This window comes from Pan paniscus, chromosome 12, assembly GCF_029289425.2.
Source record: "Pan paniscus chromosome 12, NHGRI_mPanPan1-v2.0_pri, whole genome shotgun sequence".
Taxonomy (NCBI): domain Eukaryota; kingdom Metazoa; phylum Chordata; class Mammalia; order Primates; family Hominidae; genus Pan; species Pan paniscus.
In genome coordinates, this window is record NC_073261.2 from 26,700,155 (window position 1) to 26,707,100 (window position 6,946).

Sequence of the window (6,946 nt, forward strand, 5' to 3'; positions counted from 1 at the left end):
CTCTCACTCATCTCTCAGAATGTAGGCAGGCAGATCTTCTCCCTCTAGGCAAGATGCTGGGAGCTTCTCCTCAGGGGAATTAGATGGCCCAGGAAGAGAAACCTGAAAGTACTGATGTCAGGGGTTCCCCAGCACACGGCCCAGCCAGATTACCCTACTGAGAAGTTAACAGTCAACAACTCCCACCCACTTCCCCACCACATTCCCCCAGTACAGAATGTCCTGTCAGCCTTTCACTCCTGGGCTCTAAACCCAGGGAGATGGCGCCTTTAAGAGATGGCTCTAAATCCATCCCATTTGACCTTCCCAGTGGAGCTATCTTGAATCTCCTCCTGTCAAATAATAGATCCTTCTAATCAGCAGTGGAAACCCAGTCAAGTCACTTCCATCTTTAGTATCCGTCCTTCAATGCCCCATTATCTCCAGCTCCACACCATACTTCTTCTCCCCATTAAAGTCACATTTTCTCACTTTCCAGTTATATTTCAACCCACTGCATACTATCTTCTATCTCACAACCCAGAAAATCTGCCTCACCCAAGGAAGGGCATGGGAATTGCTAACAACAACAGAGACATCTTGGTCCTTCTCAACTTGGCAGCAACATTCAATAGTGTTGATCATCACCTTCCTAAAATATTGTCTTCCATCACTTGCCACAAGCATCCTCTTCTCCTAGTTTCTCTCCTGTTTCAGTGACCACTACTCAGCTTCTTTTGCTGCCTCATCCTCCTGCACCCAACCTATAAATCCTGGCATTCTTTGGGGTGCAGTCCTGGGCTTTCTATTTGTCTGTGCTCTCTCCTAGTGGATCCTATTCGTTTGATTCCCAAATGTGTACCTTCAAATCAGACCTCTCCTTTTTGTCCAAAGTCATCCTTGGAATTCTAACTGGACTCACCATTTCCCCTCCAAATTCACCCTTCCTCCAAACCCCTGTGGTAAATGGTCAATATCTGTAGAGTTGCTCAAGTTGAACACCACATGGAAAGTCATCTTTGACACCTTCTTCATGTCCCATGTCCAAGTCTTTACTAAGTCCTGTTGATTATATATTCAAAACATACCACGAGTCCATCTCTTTCTGTCCATCTTCATGACCAGCACCCCAGTCCAGGCCCCTGTTGTCTCTTGCCTCCTGACGACTTTCCTCATATTCATTCTTGCCCTTCAGTATGTGGGATATGATGAGGTTTCTCTTCAAATAATCTGATCGATATTTTTTTCTTTAATTCATAGTACCCCCTCTTTTTTTTCTCCTTTCTTCCTTTTTGCCTTTGTTAAATGCCCAAGCATGCCACAATACCAGGAGTTATCAATACCAGCTCACATTCCTTTCCTTATTTAAAAAAAAGACCAACTTTCTAGCTCATTACAGACACCCCTTTTCCCCTTCATCTCCACTTTCTTTTATGTGCCCACCCTTTCTAAAAAAAAAATCAAATGTTTAGCCAACCGAGATTAGTTTAAATTATATAACCCGACCCCGGCCAATGGGGAAAGGGTACAGGGGCAAGACTTGTGTCAAAAATAAAGGCTCTCGTGCCCCTTTGTTCAAGTGTGCTCTCATGGCAACTGGCCAAAGAGGCATCCCTCTACGCAAAAGTAAAATTGCTTTGCTAAAAATCCTTTGTTCGAGTGTTCAATTTCCTTAAGATTTTAAGCGTTATTCCTAACAAGTGTCACTCCCCCTGTTTCAAACACTCCAGTGGGTGCACTTTCTATTGCATCCAGGATGGGAACAAAATCTTTAACTTGGCCTCTAAGACCCTGGGTAAACTAGTTCTTCCCCAGTTAGCTTTTGTTCCTGCCATTCCAGCCCCTTGGGCATTCTTTCACTCCTTGCCCATGGGTCTTTGCCCTTGCTGCTTCCTCTGCTCCCCAGTATCCTTCTTTATTCTCCTCTATATTCAGATAACCCTTCTTTATCCTTTGAATCTCCATTAAATTACTTATTTAAAAAATTATCTCTGATTCCCTACTCCTACACCACATTCCCATTTAGATAGGACCCCATGATGTTTGCTATGGTTTGAGAGTCCCCAGCAAAACTCATGCTGAAACGTAATTGCCAATATCATAATGTTGGGAGATGGTGCCTTTAAGAGGTGACTAAGTCATTAAGATGAATTGATGTCTTTCTCAAGAGAGTAGGTGAGTTTTCTCAGGAATGGATTAGTTCTTGCAAGAATAGGTTGTTACAAAGCCATGTTGCTTCTCTTGCTTTGTCTCTCTGCACATGCCTGCTTCCCCTTCTGCTTCTTTTCCATGCTGTGATGCAACACAAGCCTCACCAGAAGCCAAGCAGATGCCAGCGCCAAGCCCTTTGGCTTTCCAGCCACCGCAACTGTGAACCAAATAAATCTCTCTTCTTTATAAATAACTCAGCCCCGGATAGTCTGTTATAGCAATACTAAACAGACTTAAGACAGTGTCCGTATTCTGTTATAGCAACACTAAACGAACGAAGACAATTTCAGTCTCATAGCAGTCACATTCTCCTTCGTAGCACTTGTATGACAGCATAAATTGTGCAAGTGTTGGTGCCTTCTCCACTAGATTATGCGTGGTGAAGGCAGAGGTAATGTCTGTCTTGTTCAATGACGTAACCTCAGAAACTGCCACAGGATCCAGAACATAGTACGTGGTCAATAAATATTTTAAATATGTGATCATGAAAGCTATTCTTGAATTCGAGGAACTCTTCTGGAGCACTTTTTAAAATTTTATTTTTGGGTCTGCAATCTTCTAGGAGAAAGGAAACAAATCTTATATTCTATGTCACCCTTTTAAAATTGCAATGTTTATCTATCCTCGAATATACATTAGCATGTTGCAGTAATTAGTGCTGCCTTATATTTTGCTATTTTTACTACGACAAAGGGGATGCCAGGGAAATTCCCCTTGTGAGTCCTGAGTATCCAATCAAATGTTGCCTTATTTCATGACTTCTTCCTTTTGGTCTTCAGACTAGCCCTTAAAGTGGCTCAACTTAACTGTAGGCCACAAGTTATATGAGGGGTCTTCAAAAAGCTCATGGAAAATGCATATAATGAAAGAACTATGCATTGGAAATGGAAATGGAAACTATGGTTTCCATTTTTTGCACCAAAATAAACTCGTACTAACTTGTTATAACGTGTCTGAACGGGATCTAGTTTGAGGCACTAAGAATGGTTTCATCATTTTGAAAAGAACCCCTATCAGAGCAACATGAATTCTGCTAAAACTGAAGCAAGAACAAACATCAAATTTATGGTGATTCTTGGGTAGGAAGAACGGTGAAATCATTGATGCTTTATGAAAACGTTATAGGAATGATACTCTGAAGAAGTCAGCAGTTTAGGAACAGATAGCTCATTTTAAGAAGGAACAAGATGATATGGAAGATGAAGCCCACAGCAGCAGACCATCCACATCAATTTTTGAGGAAAAAATTCATCTTATCCATGCCCTAATTGAGGAAGACCAATGATTAACAACAGAAAAAGTATCCAACATCATACACATCTCAATTGGTTCAGCTTACATAATTCTGACTGAAAAATTAAACTTGAGCAAACTTTCCACTGATGGCTGCTGAAACCGTTGCACCCAAATCAGGTACAGACAAAAGCAGAGTTTTCAATGAAAAATTTAAACAAGGGGATCAAGATCCTGAAGCATTTCTTTGAAGAATTGTAACAATTGTAACAGGAGATGGAACGTGGCTTTACAGTATGATCCTGAAGACAAAGCACAATCTAAGCACTGGCTACCAAGAAGTGGAAGTGGTCCAGTCAAAGCAACAGTGGACCAGTCAGGAGCAAGGATCATGGCAACAGTCTTTTGGGATGCTCAAGGTATTTTGTCAGTTGACTTTCTGGAGGGCCAAAGAACAATAGTATATGCTTATTTTGAATGTGTTTTGAGAAAGTTAGCTAAAGCTTTAGTAGAAAAATGCCCAGGAAAGCTTCACTAGAGAGTCCTTCTCCATCAGAACAATGCTCCTGCTCATTCCTCTCATCAAACAAGGGTAATTTGGTGAGTGTTTCAGTGGGAAATCATTGGGCATCCACCTTATAGTCCTGATTTGGCCCCATTTTATATCTTAATCTTAAAAAATTCTTAAAGGGCACTCATTTTTCTTCAGTTAATAAATGTAAAAATGACTGTATTGACATGGTTAAATTCCCAGGACCCTCAGTTCTCTGAGGGTTGACTAGATGGCTAATATCACTTACAAAAGTGTCTTGAACTTGATGGAGCCTATATTGAGAAAGTTTATATTTTTTATTTTAATCTGTTAATTGTAGTTTTCCACGAGCTTTTTGAAGTCTCCTTGTATACAAGATGGTGCAACATGTAATAGTGCAGTAGTTTGATTTTAGGTTCAAATGCTAGGTCTGAATTAAAGGCGTGTGAATGGCTGTTAGTGATGCAATCTGACTGTGGTTTATGTGTGCATGTGTGGGCCAGCCCCAAGTGCCCAGCCTCTCCTCATCACAGCCATGACTGCTCCCAGCTAGACTCGCAGAGGAAGCAGCTCTTGGGCCTCCCGAATCTGGACTTTTTTTTTGAGATGGAGTTTTGCACTTGTTGCCCAGGCTGGAGTGCAATGGCACAATCTTGGCTTACTGCAACCTTTGCCTCCCGGGTTCAAGTGATTCTCCTGCCTCAGTCTCCAGAGTAGCTGGAATTACAGGTACCCGCCACCATGCCCGGCTAATTTTTTGTATTTTTAGTAGAGATGGGGTTTCACCATGTTGGCCCGGCTGGTCTTGAACTCCTGATCTCAGGTGATCCACCAGCCTCAGCCTCCCAAAATGCTGGGATTACAGGCATGAGCCACTGCACCTGGCCCAGCCTGGACTATTTTTGTGCACAGCCCAACATCTGCTGGTGGAATTCTCCCTTGCTATAGACTAAATATTTGTATCCCCCTCAAATTTATATGTTGAAACGCTAATTCCCAATGTGGGATAATGTTAGGAGGTGGGGCCTTTAGGAGGTAATTAGGTTTAGATGAGGTCATGAAGATGGTATTAGTGTTCTTATAAGAAGAGTAAGAGACACCAGATCCCCTGTCCTCTGCATGCGGGGACAGAGTGAGATGGTGGCCATCTGCAAGCCAGGAAGCAGTCCCTCTCCAGGAACCACATCAGCCAGAACCTTCATCTTGGACTTCCGGCCTCTAGAACTATGAGAAATAAATTTCTGTTGTTAAAGCCACTCAGTCTATGGTATTTTGTTATAGCAGCCCAAGCCATCTAAGACATTTCCCAGCCCCGCTTTCCATAAAGCTGCCCTATATTCTCCCCAGTCCAAGGGCTGTCCACTCCCTCCCTGGCTCTGGGTGGAAGGCAGCTGTTGAGTTTGCTTTTGTTTAACTTTTATCTGGTGATACTTTGTTGTCTAAGGGCTTACTCAGAGAAAAATAATCTGCTCTTAAACTCAGCCTCGAAACTAGAAAATTACTTTTTAAATAGAGAAGACATTGATTTAACATGGTTTTAGACCTGCACCGCAGCCACCAGCCTGAGCCATGGGCCTCCTGCTCCTGCTCCTGCTCCTGGCTTTCCTGGTGCCCTGGACCACCACAGCCCTCCAGCCGGCCTTAAGGGCTCTCGGCAGCCTGCACTTGCCAGCCAACCCCACATCCCACCCGGCTGTTGCCAAGAACAACTCGGTTCTCCACTTCCAACAGAGGGTTGATCGTTTTGGATTTCATACTGTGAAAACTGTTTAACAGCAGTATCTAATAGCAGATAAGTACTGGAAGAAATATGACGGGGACATCTTCTGGTTCTGCAGTAATACGTGGTTCATGTGGGATGGGGCTGAGGAACTGAAAGCTATGTTGGGGTATGCGGAACAGCGATACTGCGGAGAGTCCCTGCCCTGTGATGACCCATTCAAGGATTCTGGACACTTGGATCTCCTGACATCAGAGCAAGGTCTGGCTGATTTTGCAGAGCTAATCAAACACTTGAAAAGAACAGTCCTAGGAGCTGAAAATCACCCTGTCATGGCCCTGTAGGGCCCCTATGGTGGCATGCTTGCAGCCTAGATCAGAATGAAATACCCTCATATGGTAGTTGGAGCTCTTGCAACTTCTGCCCTTATCTGGCAGTTTAAGGATTTATTACCTTGTGGTGTATTTATGAAGATCGTAACTACAGATTTTAGGAAAGGTGGTCCATATTGTTCAGAGAACCTCCGTAGGTCCTGAGATGCCATTAATCGACTCTCAAATATGGACGGTAGTTTGCAATGGCTTCCTGACATTTGACATTTGAAAGACTGGATCTCTGAAGACTGCGTGATGTGCAGTGGTGAGCTATCCTTATGCATCTAACTTTTTATAGCGTTTTTTGTTTGAACTTCACTCGTGGAACTTGAAGGAGTTTTCTGATAACTGTTTTAAACAGTGGGGTGTGAGACCGAGGCCCTCCTGGATCACTACGGTGTGTGAAGGCAAAGACATGAGTTCGCACATGGACATCATTTTCAGCAATGGCAAACTAGACCCCTGGTCAGGAGGTGGAGTAACCAAGGACATCACAGACACCTTGGTTGCAGTTACCATCTCAGAGGGGCCCACCGTTTAGATCTCTGAGCCAACATGGGCCTTTGGTCCCATGTCTGTGCTGTTAGCCCCCTCCTTGGAAGTTAGACACATGAAGAAATGGATCAGAGATTTCCACCACAGTGCAGGAGAAACTTTTGATCATTTTTAGTTTCTCCTTTTATATTCACACCACCCACATTCATGTTCACTTTGGTTTTCTTCATGTAGTTACTTTCCCTTGTTCCTCACTCAATTTGATGGCACCGAGGGGAGACAGAAGAGAGGGTGATGGTGGTGACAGCAGCCATCCCAGGAGTGTGATTTCCTGGGCTCTTGCTGACTTTGTGCCACCTCCAGGAAGATTCTCTTCCTGATCACTCTCCCACACCATCAGTT

General features: G+C 43.5%; 1 pseudogene; it reads left to right on the forward strand.

Moving 5' to 3' along the window:
* Nucleotides 1-5,524: 5,524 nt before the first annotated feature.
* On the forward strand, nt 5,525-6,347 carry LOC100980859 (lysosomal Pro-X carboxypeptidase-like; annotated as a pseudogene).
* Nucleotides 6,348-6,946: the final 599 nt, after the last annotated feature.